Genomic DNA, 25,208 nt, shown 5'->3' on the forward strand with positions numbered 1-25,208 from the left:
AAAGTGATGCTGGCAATGGGAATCCATTGGAGCGTGTGCATAGGTCATGAGGCAAGTCTTTTTTTGTAAATATATTTATTAACATTTTTTGACTTTACAAAAATATAAAGTTATTGAAAGTACAACAAATACCAGTATAATTTTAAAATCGCAAATTACAATATAACTACTAACCTACACTATAATACAAAACAAAACCAAACACTATGCAAAACAACATCAATAAATAAGTTAGTGACTAACAAAACAAAAACAAAAAAAAACAAAAGAACACAAAATAACAATGGTCGGTGAAAAGCTCCCAAATAAAAAATGGAATCATTATGTATATATCTGCATTAACTCAGGAGTCCCCCCGCTCCAGGGCTCAGCAAACCGAACCATCCTGGTTAAACGAACACCCTAGTTAAGATCGCAGACAGATCTGTGTCCAAAATAACTCAAAAAGGGCTGCCAGGTCTTCTAAAAAAGGTCTATTATGTGGTGCACCATATTTGTGAAAAAAAACCCAAGGGATTGCTCCAGAATTAATTTCCGTTATTCCAACAAGCCCAGTGGGTTCTCAGACATCAATTCATCAGAATATTCTTTCATACACAGTAAGTAGGAATATTAAATAGTTTCTTCCCATGCCCGTCCAAACATAAATTCGGTAGACCTAGGAGGAGAGATATCGAGTCTACTTTAACTTCGGTCCTCTATACCCTCCCTATATCTCTTGCCACAGTGCTCCAAAAAACATGGCATGTCCAGAAGCAATGGGTAAGAGTACCTACCATTATTTACATTTGGGGCACATTGGATGTGCCCCTTTTTTAAACTTTGCCCGATGGTCTGGTGCCAAATGAACCCTGTGCAGAACTTTTAACTGCATAGCGTATGTCCTGTTACAAATTGAGATCTTTTGCACGTTCTCCCCTATGTCCTCTCACTTTTAGGAAGAGGTCTCCATTCCTAGCTCTTGCTCCCAAACCTCACATAATCGGTTAATATCCTGCCAGGCCCTAGTACCCAGTAGCCGATAGAGGGCACTAACCGAGAGGGTGATTTTTGAACATAGCAACAATCTCTTTGTATCAGGCTTATAAGGCTTAGTGAGTAGCATAGTCTTCTTCTGGATGAAATCCCTAAACTGAAAAAAACGGAAAAGATCTCTGCTGGGTAGCCCGTATTTGCAGCTCAGTTACTCGAAAGACATCATAATTTCCCCCTCAAACAAGTTTCCGAAACTGGAAACACCTCTCGCTGTCCAAAGTTTGAACCCTGAGACCGTCATCCCTGGTTGGAACCCCGGCATACTAACTATGGGAGTGAGTGGTGAAGTCTTGGATAAGCAACCCTCACTCTGATGCATTGCCCTCCATGGCTTGACTGTACTAATAACAATGGGGTCTGGCAGTGGTCCATAACTGTCCTCATCTTAACCATGAATAACAGGTTAATAAGAGGGCAGTTTGCCTGGGAGGCTTCGATATACAGCCCTATTGAGCCTGGATCGTTAATTGCCCAATCGCGCACAAAGGATAGCATGGAACTAAATTAATACGTCCTGATGTCTGGGAAATCAACTCCTCCCCATCCTTGAGGCGACTGCAATTTAGTAAGTTTGATGAGGGGCCACCCACGACGCCAGACGAAGGGATTAAATTATCCCATAAATTTCCACAATATTGACCTGGGAAACATTATAGAGAGCATACACTTGGGATAAAGCAAACAAGGGAGGACATAAGGACTATTCAGCCCAACCATGAAATTGTACGAGCGTCCCACCTCTGAAGATCCTGCCGAATATTGTTGAGCAGGTGAACAAAATTAATCTGAAATAACCGATCAAACATGGGGGTAATAAAGATGCCTAGGTATTGGAAACCCACCGTGGTCACTTAAAGGGGAACCTAGGGCAACCTTCAACCTCTGGCACTTCCTTGATGACTCCCAAAGGCATAGCCTCCGACTTTGCAAAGTTGATCCTGAAATGGCCCCAAATGAATTAATATATTGTCTCAGATGGAGTATGGAGGTCATTGGTTCTAATAAATACAGAAGGACATCATCCGTTTACAGTGTAATCTTGTGTACCCTTGATCCCACTTCTAGAGCAGTTACATCGACGTTCTGATGAATGGACTCTGCCAACGGCTCTATCACCAAAGTAAACAACAATGGTGAGGGGGGCAGCCTTGATGACTACCCCGTCAATCCTAAAGTTTCCAGACTTCACCCCATTGGTGATGACCGCAGCCAGAGGTCATCCACCCACCTAGCAAAGATCCCACCCAACCCAAACTCTAAGACTTTAAAGAGATACAGCCATTTCACCCAGTCAAATGTTTTCTCTGCATCTAAGGAAATCACCAACCCTTGGATTGATTGTTGCTGACATGCTTAGATCATATTCAGCAACCTTTTAATGTTATTAGAAGACCTATGGCCCCTTTTAAAACCTGTGTGATCCTCTTTGACAATATAGGGCAACACCTTCTTCAATCTCAGTGCCAAAATCTTAGACAGAATCTTAAAATCTGAACTTAATAGAGACATGGGCCTGTATGAGGCACAATCCTCAGGAACCTTCCCCTTCTTAAGAATGAGGGAAATATTAGCTTCTCTCAAAGATGGTGGTAAGTGTTCATGCATATAGGAGTGATTGTAAATTTCCAGCATCAATCCTGACAGAATCCCTATAAACTCCTTATAAAACTCACCTAGGAGACCAACAGGGCCAGGCACTTTCCAACTCTGAAGTTGCCTAGCAGCCTCCTGTATTTCCTGAACTGTCAAGGGGGCATTAAGGAGAGAGGCTGTTCCAGAGTTAACCCTGGGAGGTCCAGGTTCTTAAAAAAGACTTCCACCTTGGTTTTCCTATCCTCGCAACCTTCAGACCGATACAATTCAGAGTAAAAACTCCGAAAAGCCTCATAAATCCTTTTGGCATCATATGTAAGGACCCTGGCGCTGTCTCTGATTGCAGCAATGGATTGGGGAGCACGCGTTTTCTGGGTCAGATACGCTAAATACTTCCCTGGCCTATGACCATATTCGAACAGCCTTTGTCTAGCAAAAAGCAAGTTCTTTCTTTGCAGTTTGTGAAAGTGTTGAATTCAAGGCAGCCTGAAGGGGCGTGATCCGCTGTAGCTTGGTCACCAAAGGCCTCGCAAAATGTGTCACTTCAGCGGCTTTCAGCTGCTGTTCCCCCTTTTGTTGTTTGTAGCTAGCCAAATAAGAAATAGCTAATCCTCTGGTAAAGACCTTAGCAGTGTCCCATAGCATAGACGGACTAACAGCTGTGCCCGAGTTGATAGTCAAGAACTCCAGAAATTCCGTCAAAAAGCATTCCAGTAATTTGGAATCCTTAAGGGGAAAAGGATCCAGACACCAGTCCCACAAGCCTAGCCCCTCATTCTTGGCCTTAACCTCCAAATATACCGCCGCATGATTAGAGATAGCTATGTTACCATTTCTACAACCCAAAATCAAATCCAAAAGGGTCGAGGTAGGCAAACATTTATGTGGGTTTGAGAAAAAAGATGAAGTCCCTGCCTGTTGGGTGATGACATTTTCAAATGTCCGTTAGCCTTGCTTCTTCGCATAAGTCAGCCACCTGCTTGACCTGCAAAGAAATAGTGGGGGGCTCACTGGACATCCTGTCCATTATCAGATCCAGAACGTCATGGGCGTTCATGGGTGGCACGGTGGCACAGTGGTTAGCACTGCTGCCTCACAGCGCCAGAGACCCGGTTCAATTCCCACCTCAGGCAACTGTCTGTATGGAGTTTGCACATTCTTCCCCGTGTCTGCATGGGTTTCCTCCGGGTGCTCCGGTCTCCTCCCACAGTCCAAAAATGTGCAGGTTTGGTGAATTGGCCATGCTAAATTGCCTGTAGTGTTAGGGGCAGGGATAGGTCTGGGTGTGTCGCTCTTTGGAGGGTCAGTGTGGACTTGTTGGGCTGAAGGGCCTGTTTCCACACTGTAAGTAATCTAATCTTTAAAAAAATTGTGTAATAGTAATCTAATCTGAAATCCCCCCTCTATAATAATGTGCTGTGTTGCAAAGGCACTCAACTAAGAAAAGGCACTAACCACAAATTTGAGGTGATACGCCAGACTACAGTAGACATTTAAAATGCTATTTTTCTCCCCATGTATCAGGGCCTTAAGTATCACAAACCATCCTTGCTCATCTTTCACCTGCCCTAATAATGAGAATGGAAGATTTTTCTGGATAAGTACAGCCACTCCCCTATTTTTGGTAGTCAAGGATGAAAAGAATACCTGGTCTTAACCCCCCTTTTGTAACTTCAGGTGTTCCCCGTTGTCAAGGTAGATTTCCTGCAACAGGACGATATCAACCCTTTCCCTCTTAAGGCTAGAAAGCACTTTTTATTTCCTTTTACCAAGCTAATGACTTCCCTTGATGTTCCAGATGCACCATTTAACAAGATACTTTAGTCATACCCCCTTTCAGAGACCCTTGAACCCCTGGGAGGGAGCACACTGCTTGCAGTGTGCCGAGCATAAGTAAATGGAGATTCATAGAATCGCAGAATTGTGTATACAAAAACTACTCTATCATAACTTCAAACAACTATTGCTTCCAAAAAACTACAAAGAAAACCAACTATAAAATCTTGAAAGGGAGACTCTTGCCCCCTGCCCATAGGGGGCACTCACCTTATCCATTCCCTCCTGCAGAGCTCCTTCAGGCCTGGACTGTGCCCCAGCCTTAGGCAAAAAAAAATGTAAATAAACAAGGTGATGATCCTTAAGTCAACAAAAGAAGACAAAGTCGGGATAAGCAATCCGCCCATCCCCAGCTCCATGTCACCTCTACTTATGAATAAGAGAGAAGAAGGATAAAAAGGAAAAACAGCAAAGGACACCCGCAAAATTTCCCATGGTAAAATCCAGTCATAAAAATATAATAGGAACGCCATTTTCCAAGATTTTTGGTTTTTTAAAATTATTAGTGGAAGAGAAAAAAGGGAAAGGAAAAACACAGGGAAAGAAGGAAAAGAGGACGAAAGTTGACCGTATTCTTCAGACCAATCGGTCTAGTTTAAAGTGTTTGCAAAGTTCTTGGCTTTATCCTCCGAGTCAAACATATAAACTGAGTCTTCATGGCTGAAACAGAGAACCGTGGGGTACCTTATGGAGTACTGGATGCCCAGGTTCCACAGCCTCTTTTTAACTTCTTCGAGGGACTTCCTCTTTCGAATTATAGCTGCCGAGAAATCCTGAAAAAACATGATTTTTGACCCCTTGTGCAGCAGTGCCTGGGGATCTTTCCTCAGTAATCTGGAGGCTTCGATCACTCTTTGCTTGTCCCTGTATGTGAGGAAGTGCAATAGGACCAGACGGGGCACTGTACCGGCCCAGACCTGTGCACCGCCACCCGATAGGCTCTTTCAATATCCAGCCGTCCGGATTCAATTTGAAGGCCTAGGAACTGCGGCAGCCAGTTTTCAAAGAAGCTGACTGGCTGCCCACCTTCTTCACCCTCCAGAAGCCTGACAATCCGAAGATTTGTTCTCCGACCTCAATGTTCGAGGTTGTCAACCTGGTCTCGTAAGGCCCGCACCTCCCACTCCAGTACTTGGATCCATCCGGACGAGGACTTGATCGCCACCTCCAAGGCTGTGGTTTGGCCCTCCAGCTCCTCCATCCACTCCCTGAAGCCCTGGAGATCCCATGAATGCTTCTGCAGCATGGTTGGAAGGGCACAGCTTGGACCTCGGTATGGATCTCCTTGATCGCAGCCTCAACCTTCGCAGTAAGTCTCACCACTGTTGTCACTAATTCCTCTGAATCCGTCAGGTCCCCCGGGGGCACGGGAGAGGCCGCCACTGGCGTGCCCGGTGCTGCAGGCAAGTGTCCTTCTTGCTGCTGTTTGCTCGCTCCTTTTCCTTTTGGGATCCTTTCCATTCCAAATTATCAATGAATATGTATTCTTCAAGTTTTTAAACTAATAATTCCTCCACATAATTTGGCCAGGGATGGTTAAAAAAAATCACCAATATGTCTTGGACTCTCCATGAAACATGCCAAAATTAACACTTAGCTGATATTTGGTAAAATTCAACCCCCCTTGAACATTTCACTTCCATTAGACTGCATTCCAATGGGCATTTCAATACCATTCCCATTGACTCCCATTAGATGAAATTTCTGTGGGCCAGGTAATCTTCTGGTTATTATTATAGACTATTCCCAGACTGATCGCCTTGTAATTCATAAAAACCACAAGAAGTGCGGATGTTGGAAATCAGAAACAAAAACAAATATTGCTGAAAAAGCTCAACAGGTCTGGCAGCATCTGTAGAGAGGAATCAGTGCTAACGTTTCGGGTCCAGTGTCCCTTCCTCAAAACTGGCAGTTCTGAGGGAGGGTCACTGGACCTGAAACATTAACTCTGATTTCTCTCCACAGATGCTGCCAGACCTGTTGAGCTTTTCCAGCAATTTTTGTGTTTTTGACCTTATAATCCATGCCCATTATGTAGAATTCCATTCCATTTTCTCTCAATCTTATTTTATAGATTTTCTAATCAACATGAATGTGATTCCAGCTACCTTCTTTAATTACCAAAACATTAAATGCAATATATACACTGTACTGTAAAGATTTACCTCAAAGGATATCAATAAATTCAAAATTCTAATAATTTTGTGTCAAATATGTTTTCACTGTTAAATGCTTTCCTGTTGTGAGACTGAATTACTCAATGAATTATTAAATGGCTTTGGAAGAGACATTTGCAAATTGGTTATTGTTTTCTGTGCATTTAAAGAAACCATGGCCTGAGACACTCTATGCTTTTATGAATATGTGGTAATTTTCTTTGCTTTGTAAAGTTTATTTTTATCATTAGAAATATCTTTAATGTATGTTATATAAATACTTTTAAATATGGCAGCAACATAATACCAGTTCTGCACTGGAGAGAACAGCTGAAGCTGGATTGATCTTCATGTTGTTGGATGACTTCTGTCAGGATTAGAAACAAAGAAAATAGTACTTAATTTGTCCATTTTTGGTGTAGTGATGTCACTGAAGGCTGGCTGTAATGTTTGACCCTTTTAACAGACCAGATGTCAGCTGCTCTGGCACAATGAAAGCATCAGAACTGATAAACTACCTTATTATATGAATGATGAATCATGGGCATCAGTTTGTTGTATGACCTGCCAATGTCTGTTCGTGAGTCGCTTTAATCTGTGTAATAGCAGTATTTAAAAATGACAGAATCATGCCATTGAAATTTCAGAAGTGGAACCTGGACAAGTAAATTCTTTCTGTTTTAATCTCCTAACAGTAAACACTCCTGGAGTTGGTGGAGAAAATCCTTCAAGTTGAGTGCTCCCTTTTAGAATATTCAATTATTAATAACACTGGTCTCTCATACTCAGCATAAATATGATTAGAATTAGCACTAATCATGTCATATTGAGCGCCTCTTATGTCAGCTATACAGCCATAGCAATACCTGACATCATCTCCCGAGGTCACAGACAACTTTGACCTTTCTCCTCATGCATAGTTTTTCTGCCGTCTCGGAAGCTCTCCTGAATTGATTTAAAACTTTGACTCTTCCCTTTATGAGGCAGTAAAATTGATAATTATTCAGATGGGAACTGAATGTTGAGTGAAAAATCAATGCCACCAGCTCTCTGTTGTGTATAAAATTACTTCTGAGATGCTGGACGGAATGGATGTCCAAGATAAAAGCAGCAGGCAGGGGATCATGGAAAGGATTAGACGGACATCATTGAAAGCCTTGGGGGCAGCTTTTCAGTGGGTGGGAGCAGGCCGGCAGGGGGTCATTACCAGTAATGATATGACTCATTGATCATCTGTTTATATTACATTGCCATCAGGTTATAAATCTCAAATGTATGGAGATGGAACTCAGACTGCACATTGCACCAACAGGGTGGGATATTAGTTTATTCTCATTTTCACACTGAGATTAAAAAAAAATTATTGATTATTCATTGGTTAGTCATCAAATATGTTTTTAAAGACAATTAGATCTAATGAACACAATGGATGCTAATAGCCACCGGTTCATCTTTCAGTGTGTTGATAAGTAATATTTCTGACTATTATAAAGAATGGCTCGTGAATTGTTTAATAGCTTTGAGTAATGAGACTCTAATGACTAATACAGTGCAGTTTAGTGAGGACGTGTCAATGTCCTAAAAGCCCCTGTGTACTACTGAGCCACAGAGTTATGGATGATCTCAGCCTCTGCTGAATTAGTTGATCTTCGCTGGGGCCATAAGAGGAGAGTCTTAGTTGGCCTTAATGCCCTGGGCTAGGAAAAAGAGAAATACAGTAAACACACATGAACATCTTATAAAGAGAGGATCAGGCTCAGCTGTGATGTGATGAGCAGTCCCAAACTAAAGTATCAGACAGGGACTCGTGACATCACCCAAATTGGAATATTTTCCTCAATATCAAAAACCCAGGAACTGTAAAATAGCAAAGGGATTTAGTTGTCCCAATTTACAAGTCTTTAAAATCTAGTTTATTTGTAAAAATATAATCAAAAACGCTATTAGGATGTTGGTCATTATCTCAAGGGAGCTAGAATGCAAACATGACTAATACAATTGATATTGCCTTAGTCAGACCTGTCAGGAGTAGGCATTCAGTTGTTACCACCATAAGCACCAGGAATAATATATTGGCTCTGGAGGAGGTATGTGCCGATCCACCAGAATGATACCAGGACTAGAAGATTAAATTATGATGCCAGTATGCTTAAGCATGGTTTGTGTTTGAAGGTGGCCTCACAGCACGAAGGACGCAGGTTCAATTCCAGCCTCAGGTGACTGTGGCGTTTGCACATTCTCTCCATGTCTGCGTGGGTTTCTTCTCAGTGCTCTGGTTTCCTCCCACAGTTCAAAGATGTGCAGGTTATGTGGATTGGCCATGCTAAGTTGCCCAAAGTGTCCAAGAATGTGCAGGCTGGGTGGATTAGCCATGGGAAATACAGACTTATGGGTAGAGGGTTGGGTCTGGGTGGAATGCTCTTTAGAGGGTCAGGATGGGCTAAATGGCCTGTTACCACACTGCAGAGATTCTATGATCTATGTATTCCATTTCATTTAGGAGATTCAAGAGTAATTCAGTTCAGGTGTTTAAAGTGATGAAGAAATTTAATAGGATAGAGTCATAGAGTCAAAGAGATGTACAGCATGGAAACAGACCCTTCGGTCCAACTTGTCCATGCTGACCAGATATCCCAACCCAATCTAGTCCCACCTGCCAGCACCTGCCCCATATCCCTCCAAACCCTTTCTATTCATATACCCATCCAGATGCCTTTTAAATGTTGCAATTGTACCAGCCTCCATCACTCATTGCATACACGTACCACCCTCTGTGTGAAAAAGTTGCCCCTTAGGTCTCTTTTATATCTTTCCACTCTCACCTTAAACCTATGCCCTCTAGTTCTGGACTCCCCGACCCCAGGGAAAAGACTTTGTCTATTTACCCTCTCCATGCCCCTCATAATTTTGTAAAACTCTTTAAGATCACCCCTCAGCCTCCCATGCTCCAGGGAAAACAGCCTCAGCCTGTTCAGCCTCTCCTTACAGTTCAAATCCTTCTACCCTGGCAACATCCTTGTAAATCTTTTCTGAACCCTTTCAAGTTTCACAACATCTTTCCGATAGGAAGGAGACCAGAATTGCACGCAATATTCCAAAAGTGGCCTAACCAATGTCCCGTACAGGCACAACATGACCTCCCAACTCCTGAACTCAATACTCTGACAAATAAAGGAAAGCATACCAAACGCCTTCTTCACTATCCTATCTACCTGCGAGTCCACTTTCAAGGAGCTATGAACCTGCACTCCAAGGTCTCTTTGTTCAGTAACACTCCCTAGGACCTTACCATTAAATGTATAAGTCCTGCCAAGATTTGCTTTCCCAAAATGCAACACCTCATGTTTATCTGAATTAAACTCCATCTGCCACTTCTCAGCCCATCGGCCCATCTGGTCAAGATCCTGTTGGAATCTATTTGCAGAGGAATTATTTCCTTTGATCAGAAATCCAGAAAAGTAGACACAACCTTAAAATTAAAGATCAGAAGCGTAGGAGTGAAATCAAGAAATATTTTTTTCATACACAGGGAAGTGAAAATCGGGAATACTCTCTCCATAAGGCTGTAGAAGTCTCCTTCAGCTGAACAGAATATTGGGTTAAATCACATCTAGAGTACTTTGAAGAGTTTTGGACACTACATCTTTCAAAGCTTGTTTTGGATTTGGAAGAGTGTAAGGTAGATTTAGACAGAGACTTTGATTCCACTGATTTAATTATAACAAAAAATGATCAAACTCAGGTTGCAGAGAGAATTGAGAAGATTGCAGGGCTCTGTTTTTCAAGATATCTTGGGGTAGATGTAGAATAGATATTATTGTTTGTTGATTGGGAGTTGAGGACTCGGGGCCAGAATCTAAAAATTAGACCTAGACCTTTCAGAAGCGAAATTGGGAAATATTTCTGCACATTAAGGGTGGTCGAAGTTAAAGTCTCCTCCACAAGCAGCAATCAATACCAAATCAATTGCTTTTTTTTAAATGGAGCCCAGTATTGATTTTTATTCACCAAAAAGATATTAAGGGATATTGGACAAAGGCAGCTATATGGAATGAGGTCACAGATCAGCAAAGGATCTCACTGAACAATGAAATGAGCTAAAGTGGGTAAAGGATTTTCTCATGTTTCTAAATGTCAGTAAATGAAGTTGATGTACAAATCCAAATGAGAGACAGAACAGGCTCAAAGAACTGAATAGCCTCCTCCCATTCCTATGGCAGAGAACAAAAAAAAGAATTGAGAAAAGAAGGAAAAAGTCCACACGGAAGCAAATAGCATTTTCGCAAGAGAAAGATGGTAGCCATCGGTACATCATTTTAAGATCACCAAATAACTTAGTAATTTGTCTTCTATGCATTGCTGTTTGCTTTTTATGAGTTATATAAAAAGGTTTACAATCACAAGATTGAATGTTACGCTTTTTTGGCGAGGTGCAAATTACATGACTTTGTTGTGAAGCCCAGCAATATTTCTCAGTTCTTACCAAATGCACCTCATTCGCTACTTACCCCACTCCCATGGCACCCCTTCCATTTGATTCCATCCCTGTCTTATCATGCGCCATTCCTGGAACAGCTCACTGCTTATTGGTTTTCCTTGAAAGACTGGCATCTTTGTGCACATGCTATTTTTCAAAGATCACCGTGTGCCAGGACAATTTGGCATTGCCCCTCATCAAACTGACACAGGTTTTGGCTACCCTGGACATTGTGGAGACCCACACAATTGAACTTCCCCTCCAGCAGTCCACCCTATCCTCTGAGTCCCAACATAACATCCTGATCCTTTACACTCCTACTCTGGAGACCACATTAGTGGTTACTGCCGGTAATCATCCCTCCCCATTGCCTACCTTGTCCTCTCATGCTGTTCCGCATACCCTCCATACACTTTGATTTCCTCCTTGTTGCCATCTCACAAATGCCTTTGCTTTCCCCCACCAGCCTGACTTCCCCACATCTTTTCCTCTAATGCCCCTAGAGGCTCCCCTTTAACAATCAATGGATGGGCCCCAGGATTTTATTCACCCTAGAATTCTGACCAACTTGAATGATACATGATGACCCATACTTCTGATGCTGGCTTTGAAGCTCCCTCACTAATAATACATGATTCTCCTGACTACTGATGCTGGCCTGACACGATTGACCACTGGCCACTCCCCTATTGACTGACTGTGGTCATACCTCTGGACTGTGTGTGGATTATGCTCTTGACTGATAGTACCGGGACACACTGTCTGACAGCAGACATCCCTTGACTTCTCTGAGGACTATCTCCCACCAAGTTTCCAGTAGGGCCTTTTGTTTAGATAGACAGCAGTGTGTCTGTCAGGCAGGCAGCTGGCAAATGCTATTGTTGTTCGACTGACATCTCAGTGTGTGCTGTACACCTTGCTAGAACATTTTGACACCAAGAACAGCTATGTAAGAATCCTACTGTTTGACTACAGTTCAGCCTTCAACACTATTATCCCCTCGAGATTGATTACTAAACTTAGTGATCTTGGACTAAGCCCACTCTCTGCAATTAGATCCTGAGTCTCCTGACCCACAGGCCACAATCAGTGAAATTTGCAGACAATATTTCATCCTCACTAATACTCAACACTGACACCACCACCACCTCCCCCCCCCCCCCCCCCCAACCCAGGGGTGCGTACTCAGGCCCCTACTGTTGTCACTGTATACCTATGACTGAATCACCAGATACCAGACTAATGCCATTTACAAGTTCGCTGATGACGCCACCATAGTCGGTCGAATCTCAGATGGCGACAAAACAGACTACAGACGGGAGGTGGTAGACCTGTACCTGTGTTTTTGTTTTTACCACTGTTTACCTATTATTTATTTATCTATGCTACTTAACTCTGTGATCTGCCTGTATTGCTTGCAAGACAGAGCTTTTCACTGTGCCTTGGTACACGTGACAGTAAATATAATTCAATTCATTAACATGTGTCCATACCACCACATACTCTTCAATCCCCTGGAAATTCCTACTAATGAGGATAACAAGCAGCCTGGCTTGTGCACAAAAAGCACTTTAATTTAACAATACTGGTAGCCTTTAGTTATGGCTGAAGTGTCAACCTTGTCAAGACAAGGCATGGATATATGTGAGGATGCAGATATCTTAGTGAGCACTAAGAGTCCAACTGAGCAGCCCTGAGATACAGCCTGGTCCAATCCATGAGCTGGGTGCCTGTATTTGAACACAATCTGTTCCTGCAGCAACAATTCAATGCTGATACCAGTGTGCTCTACCGTGCAGGTCTGACCTTCTTAAGATGCCTGCAAGTGATTCAGAATTCAAGTTGTCAGGTACCTAATCTGACTTCTATGCCAAGAATTCCCAACTTCTAGCTTGTGTAGCACATTTAAGATAGGAAGCTGAATATCAATGAGGCTTGTTGCAGCATTAATAACATCTTTAACTGCTCCCCAGTGAGAAACTCACCTTGCCACTCAATATGTACATAAAAGATGCAATGTGTTAGTCCCAGTGCCCAGATTGGGCTCACGAGACTTCTTGCCTGATTCTGCCACAAATCATGCCATAGCCTACTTCACTTAGACCTCTATAAATTTCTGTCCCTTCAGAATTTTGCATAGATTTCTCAAAATACTTCACAGCCAGTGAATTATTTTGAAGTGCCTCAGTTGTTGTTATGGAATCAAACACAATGGCTAGCCTACAGTTTACAGTGGGAATAGTGCCTGACTAATGTTTTTAAGTGATCATGCTTATCCAGCAATCTTATGAAGAACCCTAAATAAACTTCTTGCTCTTCAAGTACTCCAAGTGCTGCCATATAATCTAAGGGAAAGATATTAGGCTGAATCTTATAATATTTTGGCAAAATATCAATTTCACAAGTTTCTTGGAGGGTTTCTCTTCACATAACTGAGCAAGTTTACTCATAGTATCACCTCATTAACTAGGTACCATATCTCTGTGCCCCATCCCCTTCAGCAATACTTGCTTCATACTCCCATTGCCAGGAATCCTGGAATAGACTGTCATCCCTGATGCAAGGTTCTTTGAGCATTGGCAGTACAGAATTGCACTTCACCATCAACATAGTAGCACAACAACCACAAACCAGTGCTTCTGATGGCACATAGGTAGCACCTCTTGACACTTGCTTGCTTACGCAACTGCACATTCCTGTTTAAGCGCCAGTTTGCACAACTCACCACCGTTACTACGTTCTTTCTCACAGTCCTCTCTAGGTCTCTGCCACTCTTTCCCCATTGTAGCTCAGCTTGTTATTGTTATTCAATACACATACAGGGCAGCCTTCACATGATTCAAAAAGTCAACTTCTATTTACAAACACCAAAAGCAGAAATCGAACAAACCGAACTTGCTTCTCTCTCCCAGAATGCACATTGACTATTTGCATGTTCAGCAAAACCTTTTGACAATGATTAATCACTGCACTCAACTATTTTCCACTGGAACTGGGTATCAGTCAAATTCCATCTGGTTTTCAGTGCTCTCAGCAGATGCACTCTGTTATGCAGCAGGAAATGTTCCTTCTACATCATGTCCTGATATTCCTCCTTGGAAGGCTGCTTCCCCAATGGCTCAGCCTTCATCACATTCCCTCGTTTGCCTGTTCCAGTTGTGTAGAACACAGCATGCAAGGATTACATAGCACAATATGGTTGGAGAGTACTTAAAGGCCATGCTAGACCAATTCCTGCAGCAGAGCCTCACCCTCAGGAGACCTATTATCTGTTCCACCCTGGCCATATTGAAGAATGCGCTGCATTGTTTAATGCTTTGTCTCATTCAGAGAGTAGTGTAACAGAATAATCAGCGTACTCACACTCGGCAGCCTTTGTCCCCAGTAACCAGCTTTGTAAGGGACCTAAATCCTCAAACACAACAGGAACAGGAGTTCTCAAGGTTGCAGCTTCCAGGGTATGGGCACACACATCAAAGAAGTACAATGACTACAGTTCACTTGCATGTTAATGAAATGGAATTGTTTTCTATTGATGAACCCTACTGTATTGTGATATAAACCTCTGAGTGTGATGGGAACATGGTAGATGGAGCAAGCCTGGTAAATGCCTGAGTACTATTGCACAGGCTACAGCATGACCTTATCACAGGGAAATAAAATGAACTGGTGTGATCTATCACAAATGGTAACAGTCACAGTCTTGATGCATTTATGGATGGATGTTTGAGAGCTCCAACACAGGTCCTCAGATGAGCCAATCACCTTGACTGCCACCTCAATCAAATGGCCTCCCAATCCATTGTTTACAGGTCCTGCTGATGCAGCTGGAATAGTACACTCACACTATCCCAAGATATCCCAAGATGCAGCAACACTGCATCTTACTTATCTAGAGCAAATACCATCAAAATCAAAATGCTCTAGCCTTTAACTGTGACGTCTCCATGTAGTGGAGGCAGTTTGGCTTCTGTGGCAGGTTGCTGCTCCTATAGCGTTTGCTGGCACATCAGTTCCTCTTCCATCACCCTTCACATTAAATAACAATAACCTGTGCTATGGCTGAATTCATCAGTCATCATTACAATACAACTGAGTTGGCCAAATAAGGAACAGAACAGGTTCTTAACAATGAGGATAGTCAACTGTTGTATCTGTTTCAAATGACAACTTAACATACTTTGCCATAGACTGAGATATAGAGCATTTTTACAAGGAAGACTCATCTTGGTGCTTCAACAATTGCTTCACCAGTCCTGTAGCAAATGGGCAGCAGCAGAGTCTAAATGCTGCATGCGTACTGACCCCTTCGCTTTCCTGTCGTTACGTATATGAGACTCTTGCATTATACTTACAGTTCAGGTGGAGAGGAAATCAGTTCCATGCCTTTTTTCACCTTTGGCTGTTTTGCATTAGCTGTGTGATTTGTGGCCCGCGGTTGTCTCTTAAAGATTCTCCGTGATTACTTCTATTTCACAGAGAAATCTACCTGCAATTTTCAAGGACCTAGTGTCAGGGACAGTTGCTTGTGACCAGCATTTACACCCAGCATACTTGTACACTTCATGCATTTCACGTGCACAATGATATGTTGCAATTGAGGTGGACCAGACCTCTGCAGGTGCATGATTGATGGAATTACCTCACTAAGGGCCTTCCATTTGTAAGAAGTGGCCATCAATTGGACACAGACTGTGACCACTCCGTGCATGGTCCAAGGCATTTTCCATTCACAGGTCACTTTTCGCAATCGGCAGAATGGAAAGGAACTCAGGTCGAGTTGGAAAACATGCATACCAAGCTTGGCTTTATGATTATTTCCCTCCTCCCTGCCCCACCAAGCCTCGACATTCCTTCATACCTAGCATTGGAGAGTCTATTTCAACCAACCTTACATGTTCCCACCCAGTACCTCATAATGGCCAATGCAATACCTTTATAATAAAAGGCATTGATCATAACTCTGTTAGATTCAAAATAATTCTGGAAAAGGACAAGGTGGGGCCTGAAGTCAAAGTTCTCAACTGAAGAAAGGCAGTTTTTAATAAGATCAGATAGGAGTTGGCTAGAATGGGAACAGATACTTTCAGGTAAATCTTTCTCAGGGGATGCATTCAAGAAGGAAATATAGAAAATACAGGCCATCAAATCCAGTGAACCCTGGATATCAAGGGATATACAACATTGCATGAAGAGGAAAAGGGAGGCAAATGGCAGATACCGTGTGCTAAAAAGAGCAGAAGCCAAGAGGTGTAGTGAATGTGCAAGAGGAAACTTAAAAGGTAGACTTAGAAGAGCTAAATGGGGCCAAGAAAGGATACTGGCAGGTAAAATAAAGGAAAATCTTCAGCTGTTTTACAGGTACATTGCGAGCCAAAGGATAATGGGGGAAAGAGTAGAGCTCATTAAGGACCACAGTGTAATTTTAGTAGGAAACTAAGGGAATTGGTGATCTTTAAAGGTCAACAGAAAACCATGACAAAAACTATAAAGAAATGTAAGATGGATTATGACAGTAAAATAGCTCAGAATATAAAAATAGATAGCAAAAGTTTCCACAAATATATAAAGCAGAAAAGAGTGGTTAAGTTAAGCATTGGTCCTTTACAGCATGAGAGGGGTGATTTAATAATGGGAAATGACTGAAATAGCCATTGAGTTGAACAGGTATTTTGTGTCAGAATTCACAGTGAAAGACACAAATAGCATATCAATAATTGATGATAAGGAGGTTATGGCAGGTGAGGACCTAGAAATGATCATTATCACTAAAGAGTGAGTGGTTCAGCAAGCTAATTGGTCTAAAGGTAGACATGCCACTTGGCCCTGATGGAATGCATGCCAAGAGATGTCAGATGAAATAACAAATGCGCTTACAGTAATTTAGTAATTTACAAAAATTCACTAGACTCTGGGGTGGTTATGGTAAATTGGAAAACAGCAAATGTGACACTACTGTCTAAAAAAGGCAGAAGACAAAAGGCAGGTAACTATAGGCCTGTCTATAGTTTAACTTCTACAGTGGGGAAAGGGCTTGAATCGTTAATCAAGGAAGAAATAGCAAGACATCTGGATAGAAATTGTCCCATAAGGCAGATGCAGCATGCCATCATGAAAGGCAGATCATGTTTAAACTAATTTACTGGAATTCTTTGAGGACATTACAAGCATGATGGACAACGAGAAACCAGTAGATGTGGTGTATCTGGATTTCCAGAAGGCATTCAACAAAGTGCCACACAAAAGACTGCTGTAGAAGATAAAGGGTAATGTATTAGCATAGATAGAAGATTAGATAATGAACAGAAAACAAAGAGTGGGGATAAATGAGTGTTTTTCTGGTTGGCAATCAGTGGCTAGTGGTCTGTCTCAGGGACCAGAATTGGTACCACAGTTGTTTACAATTTACATGGATGATTTAGAGTTGGGGACCAAATGTAGTGTGGCAAGGTTTGCACATGGCACTAAAATGAGTGGTAGAGCAAAATGCGCAGAGGACACTGTAAATCTCAGAGGGGTATAGAGAAGTTAAGTGAGTAGGCAAGGCTATGGGAGATGGAGTACAATGGTGATAAATGTCAACTATTTTGGTAGGAATAACAGCAAAATGAATTATTATTTAAATGCTGAAAATTTGTAGCATGCTGCTGTGCAGGGGGACCTGAGTATCCTTGTGCGTGAATCGCAAGAGGTTGGTTTGCAGATAAAACAGGTAATTAAGAAGGCAAATGGAATTTGTCCTTCATTGCTAAAGGGATGGAGTTTAAAAATAGGGAAGTTATGCTGCCGTTGTAGGGTGCTGGTGAGGCCACACCTGGAATAATGTGGACAGCTTTGATCTCCTTACTTGAGAAAGGATGTACTGCCACTGGAGAGGGTGCAGAGGAGGTTCACCAAGTTGATTTCAGAATTATGAAAGTAGATTTATGAGGAGAGATTGAGTCAACTGTAACTATAGTAATTGGAATTCAGAAGAATGACGAGGGATCTTTTGGAAACATCAAAAATCTTGAAGGGTAGAGATAAGAAGCAAGGAAGTTGTTTCCACTGACGTGTGAAACTAGAACAGACTCAAATTAAGGGGTTGAGGAGGAACTTCTTCATCCAAAGGGTTGTGAATCTGTGGAATTCCCTGTCCAGTGAAGCAGTTGAGGCTACTTTGTTGAATGTTTTTAAGGCAATGATAGATAGATTTTAGAATAGTAAAGGAATTAAGGGTTATGGTGAGTGGACATGTAAGTGGGGCTGAGTCCATGGATAATTTAGCCATGAACTTATTGAATGGCAGAGTAGGCTCAATAAGCCAGATGGCCTACTCCTGTTCCTATTTCTTATGTTCTCCAAAACCAACGATCGTCGATCGTGCTGTACAGTTTTCCTGCTCCCATCCACTCCAGTTGAAATCATGATGGTGACCGCCACCCCTCCCCCGACAGGTTCCCCCTCTGCCAACATAGTATCCCATATCCTCCCCTGCACTTCCTGTTCCCCATCAATGGAGATCCCCCCTTCCCTTCTGTGTTTCAGACTGCTGCCTACGATTCCCAGCACTAATTTCCATACCTTACCCCTCTCTGCCCCCAATACCCCTGCCAATGCTCATTCCACTGATGGTCAACTGCCCAGACTGTAGTGAGATGGATCTTCTGGCCCTAAACAGGTGACTGACCATACCTAAGGCCCTCGACTGAGTGGATGCTCTCTCTTTTCTTTGACTTTTGTCTCAATATTTAATTGATGGTTTTGCATTAGTCAAAATGGAACTACGGGCAGCAAGGTCTGTAATAAGCAATTCGAGCTTCAATCTTATCACCTAATGTAATTAAAATTTCAAATGTAAACATAAGTAATAAACAGGAGCCAACAAGTTACTCTGACACAACCCAGATGTCTACTCTTCTATTTTTGAATGCCAGTATGAGAACCTTAGAGAAACTCAGTGAATTATAGAAATTTAACTGGGTCTAGAATCGTCAGTGTGAATGTTCGTAAGTGCACAACTGTTCTTCGTATTTGTTGCAAATGGAGTCCAGTAACCTTTATATAGAAATGCATTGTGTCACAATACTAGTCACTGTTTTGTGTACAAATGAGAAACATTATACATACTATATCAACAGGAGGCCAATAGCTATCAAGAGGCCTTTATCACACTTCATGATTACACCGTTATTAATGGGCTATTTAAGACTGTTTTTTATTCATTCTAGTCCTTTCTTCAGATCGTCAAAGGTTAGCTGATGATACCATTCCTGTTCTTGGTGAAATTCCCATGAATCGCTTAAGATGGCGAGTTTAATGTGTAGCAGCTAAGAAGATGATGTAACTCTTGGTTTGGAGATAAGTGAGGTTGTCTTTCTTCATGTTTTGAATTTTTGTTTCTAAGCCACAACGCTGCCACAGAAATTTTAATCTTTACAAGTATATAGCAAATTTCTTTTCGGTTAGTACTAACTGCAGAAAGGGTGGAGGTGGAACTTACCACATATGGTGATTCATTGACTGACTGTCATGACTCCCTGACCAGCAACAGCTCCCACTTCACTCAACTGAAGACTACTGCACATTTATTTTGAGACAGGACCATTTGGTTGAAGCATTTGCAGTGTGTTTGCTGTGCAGGCAGTTGACAAATACTGTAGCTGTGAGATTTACACAGTACTGTGCCATACTGTGTCTTGACTGATCATTGCTGACAAGCATGGCAAGTTCCCTGGCTTTGTGTCTACACTAAGCAGCATAGCAAAAACAAGACTGTAGCCATTAAGCTCTGGCTGATGGGTTAGGCACAAGAAGATAAAGGAACACAAAGTGAGGTGAGTATCCATGTTGATGGTAAGTGAGTGATTGATAAGAGAGCAGGCAAGAAGCTTGAGGTACAGCTTGGTCTGATCTCTGCGTTGGGAGGCTGTCCCGGGAGTATTAAAATGAGAGATGTCGTGTGCTTTAAAGTGCAGCATTGAATCATAGAATTCCTACAGTGTAGCAACTGTCCATTGGCCCAACAAGTTCACACCGACCCTCTGAAGAGTATCCCATCCAGCCTCATTCCCCTAGCATATCACTCTACATTCCTCTGACTATTGCACCTAGCCTGCACATCCCTGAACACTATGGGCAATTTAGCATCACCAATTCACCTAACCTGCACATCTTCAGACTGTGGGAGGAAACCGGAGTACCTGGAGGAAACCCAGACATGGGGAGAATGTGCAAACTCCACACAGACAGTCACCCGAGGCTGGAATCAAACCCTCGTCCCTGGCTCTGTGAGGCAGCAGCGCTAACTACTGAGCCACTATGCCGTCCACAAGAGCCACCATGCCGCCCACGGTGAACTATAAGTGGATCAAAGATATGTCATGATAGTGCATACATCCTGGCACATACTGCATATGCTGATGCTAACATCCATGGATATGGGGTGCATGTGGCTGCTGCCAATAAGTGTGCCATGCAGATGAATGCACGGCTGAGGAGCTGGTGTAGGGGAGGAGAATTCACATTTTTGGATCATTGGAATCTCTTCTGGGGTAGAAGTGACCTGTACAAGGAGAATAGATTGCACCTGAATTAGAAAGAGACTAATATAATGGCAGGGAGACTTCCTCGAGCTGCTCAGGAGGATTTAAGCCATTAAGGAGGAGGGGGTACGGTGAGACCCAGGGAGATATTGAGGAAAGAGATCAATCGGAGAGTGGTAGAGTTGAGAAAAGAAGTGAGCCAAGCAGTGAGGACGGGCAGGGACAAAGCAGAGGACAAGGTAGGACTGACAATTTAAACTACATTTATTTCAATGCAAGAGGCTGAACAGGGAAGGCAGATGAACTCAGGGCATGACTAGGAATATGGGACTGGGATATCATAGCAGTTACAGAAAAGTGGCTCAGGGATGGACAGGACTGGCAGCTTAATGTTCTAGGACACAAATGCTACAGGAAGGCAAGCAAGAGAGGAGGGGGAGTGGTGTTTTTGGTAAGGGATAGCATTACACCTGTACTGAGGGAGGGTATTCCTGGAAATACATCCAGGGAAGTTATTTGGTTTTAACTGAGAAATAAGAAAGGGATGACCACCTTATCAGGATTGTATTATAGATCCCTTAATAGTCAGCAGGAAATTGAGAAACAAATTTGTAAGGAGGTCTCAGTTATCTGTAAGAATAACAGGGTGGTTATGGTAAAGGGTTTTAACTTTCCAAACATAGACTGGGACTGCCATGGTGTTAAGGGTTCAAATGAAGAGGAATTTGTTAAGTGTGTTCAAGAAAATTTTCTGATTCAAAATGTGGATCTACCTATACAGAAGGTGCAAAACCTGACCTACTCATGGGAAATAAGGCAGGGCAGGTGACTGAGGTGTCAGTGGGGGAGCGCATTGGGGCCAGCAACCATAATTCTATTAGTTTTAAAATAGTGATGGAAAAGGATAGACCTAATCTAACAGTTGATGTTCTAAATTGGAGGAAGGCTAATTTTGATGGTATTAGGCAAGAACTTTCAAAAATTGACTGGGGGCTGATATTTGAAGGTAAAGGGAAGGCTGGAAAATGGGAAGCCTCCAGAAACGAGATAACGAGAGTCCAGAGACAGTATATTCCTGTTAGGGTGAAAGGAAAGGCTAGTAGGTGTAGGCATGACTAAAGAAATTGAGGGTTTGGTTAAGAAAAAGAAGGAAGCATATGTCAGGTATCGACAAGAAAAATCGAATGAATCCTTAGAAGAGTATACTTAAGCGGGAATTTAGGAGGGCAGAAAAGGAGACATGAGACAGCAAATAGAATTAAGGAGAATCCAAAGTGTTTTTACAACTACATTAAGGACAAAAGGGTAACTAGGGAGAAAATAAGGCCCCTCTCACCGCTGTCGCGACATTAACCGCCTCAACTTCTCCACCCCTCTCACCGCCTCCGCGACATTAACCGCCTCAACTTCTCCACCCCTCTCACCCACTCCAACCTCTCACCCTCGGAACGTACAGCCCTCCACTCCCTCCGTTCCAACCCCAACCTCACTATCAAGCCAGCAGACAAGGGAGGCGCGGTAGTAGTTTGGCGCACTGACCTGTGCACCGCTGAGACTAAACGCCAGCTCACGGACACCTCCTCCTACTGCCCGCTTGACCATGACCCCACCTCCCACCACCAAACCATCATCTCCCAGACCATCCATAACCTCATCACCTCAGGGGATCTCCCATCCACCGCCTCCAACCTCATAGTCCCACAACCCCACACCGCCCGTTTCTACCTCCTGCCCAAAATCCACAAACCTGACTGCCCCGGCCAACCCATTGTCTCAGCCTGCTCCTGCCCCACCGAACTCATCTCTGCATACCTCGACACAGTCCTGTTCCCCTCAGTCCAAGAACTCCCCACCTACATTTGGGACACCACCCACGCCCTCCACTTCCTCCATGATTTTCGCTTCCCCGGTCCCCAATGCCTTATCTTCACCATGGACATCCAGTCCCTGTACACCTCCATCCCCCATCACAAAGGACTCAAAGCCCTCCGCTTCTTCCTTTCCTGCCGTACAAACCAGTACCCTTCCACTGACACCCTCCTTCGACTGACTGAACTGGTCCTCACCCTGAACAACTTTTCTTTCCAATCCTCTCACTTCCTCCAAATCAAAGGAGTAGCCATGGGCACCCGCATGGGCCCCAGCTATGCCTGCCTCTTCGTAGGACAGTCCATCTTCCGCAGCTACACTGGCACGACCCCCCACCTTTTCCTCCGCAACATCGATGACTGTATCGGCGCTGCCTTGTGTTCCCACAAGGAGGTCGAACAGTTCATCCACTTTACTAGCACCTTCCACCACGACCTCAAATTCACCTGGACCGTCTCAGACTCCTCCCTCCCCTTCCTAGACCTTTCCATTTCTATCTCTGGCGACCGAATCAACACGGACATATATTATAAACCGACCGACTCCCACAGCTACCTAGACTACACCTCCTCCGACCCTGCCCCCTGTAAAAACGCCAAACCATATTCCCAATTCCTACGTCTCCATTGCATCTGCTCCCAGGAGGACCAGTTCCAAAACCATACATCCAGATGGCCTCCTTCTTCAAGGACCGCAATTTCCCCCCAGACATGGTCGACGATGCCCTCCACCACATCTCTTCCACTTCCTGCTCCTCCACCCTTGAACCCCGCCCCTCCAACCACCACCAGGACAGGACCCCACTGGTCCTCACCTACCACCCCAACAATCTCCATGCACAGCGTATCATCCGCCGTCATTTCCGCCACCTCCAAACAGACCCCACCACCAGGGATATATTTCCCTTCCCTCCCCTATCAGCATTCCGAAAAGACCACTCCCTCCATGACTCCCTTGTCAGGTCCACACCCCCCACCAACCTAACCTCCACTCCCGGCACCTTCCCCTGCAACCGCAAGAAATGCAAAACTTGCGCCCACATCTCCCCCTTTACTTCCCTCCAAGGCCCCAAGGGATACTTCCATATCCACCACAAATTCACCTGCACCTCCACACACATCATCTATTGCATCCGCTGCACCCGATGTGACCTCCTCTATATTGGGGAGACAGGCCGCCTACTTGCGGAACGTTTCAGAGAACACCTCTGGGACACCCGGACCAACCAACCCAACCACCCCGTAGCTCAACACTTCAACTCCCCCTCCCACTCCACCAAGGCCATGCAGGTCCTTGGACTCCTCCATCGCCAGACCATAGCAACACGACGGTTGGAGGAAGAGCGCCTCATCTTCCGCCGAGGAACCCTCCAACCACAAGGGATGAACTCAGATTTCTCCAGTTTCCTCATTTCCCCTCCCCCCACCTTGTCTCAGTCAAATACCTCGAATTCAGCACTGTCTTCCTAACCTGCAATCTTTTTCCTGACCTCTCCGCCCCCACCCCCACTCTGGCCTATCACCCTCACCTTGACCTCCTTCCACCTATCGCATTTCCAACGCCCCTCCCCCAAGTCCCTCCTCCCTACCTTTTAACTTAGCCTGCTAGAAACTTTCCTCATTCCTGAAGAAGGGCTTATGCCCGAAACGTCAATTCTCCTGTTCCTTGGATGCTGCCTGGCCTGCGCTTTTCCAGCAACACATTTTCAGCTCTGATCTCCAGCATCTGCAGTCCTCACTTTGTCCCCGCAAAGATCAGTAAGGCAGCCTTTATGTGGAGCCACAGGAGATGGGGGAGACACTAAATGAGTATTTTGCACCAGTGTTTACTGTGGAAAAGGACATGGGAGATATAGAATGTTGGGAAATAGATGGTGACATCTTGAAAAATGTCCACATTACAGAGGAGTAAGTGCTGGATATCTTGAAACACATAAAAGTGGATAAATCCCTAGGACCTGATCAGGTGTACCGTAGAACTCTGTGGAAAGGTAGTGAAGTCATTGCTGGGTCCCTTGCTGAGATATTTATGTTTAACGAAGCAATATGTTTGTGTAGTGATTGTAACGAGGTCAGAGTCAAGAATATGGTGCTGGAGTTGGTGAAATGGGTAGCACTGTTCATACTGATTGTGATGTCCAACAGGTCAGTTCACCTTTTTGGACATTTCAGACAAACGGTAAATTGCTTTTCCGAGCTGGATAAATACCCAATCCCTCACATAAATGATTTATACGCAGAACTGGTAGGGGGTGCTGTCCTTCACAAAGCTGGATTTGAGCAATGCGTTCTTGCAATTGCAGTTAGATGCGGATCCCAGTAGTATACTAGAATGAATATCCATAAAGGTTTGTACCAATTATAAGACTGCCATTTGGGATGTCATCAGCCTGTGTAATTTTTCAGCTGATGATGGTGAACATTTTACAAGGTCTACCCTAGGTCGCCATTTGTCTAGATGACATGATAATAACAGGAAAGACCAATAAGAAGCACTTAGAGAACTTCAACATTTCTCCCAGGCAGGTGTATGCTTTTGAAGGGAAAATAATGGGTGTTCCAGCAACCAAAGTGACCTAGTTGGACTACAAAGTCAACAAGACTAGGTTCCATCTATTGGAAGATAAAGTGAAGGCAATCCAAGGTGCCCTGGCTCCCACGTCTGCATCGCAGCTTAGGTCTTTCCTTGGACTGGTCAATTATTTTGGAAAGTTCATCC

The 25,208-nt window shown here is 43.6% G+C and overlaps 1 protein-coding gene across 1 annotated transcript in view; it reads left to right on the forward strand.

The window, feature by feature from the left end:
- Positions 1-25,208, forward strand: part of LOC140491824 (ran-binding protein 17-like) — a 430,222-nt gene that overhangs the window by 307,976 nt on the left and 97,038 nt on the right. The window lies entirely within an intron of this gene.

Source organism: Chiloscyllium punctatum, chromosome 20, assembly GCF_047496795.1.
Source record: "Chiloscyllium punctatum isolate Juve2018m chromosome 20, sChiPun1.3, whole genome shotgun sequence".
Classification (NCBI taxonomy): domain Eukaryota; kingdom Metazoa; phylum Chordata; class Chondrichthyes; order Orectolobiformes; family Hemiscylliidae; genus Chiloscyllium; species Chiloscyllium punctatum.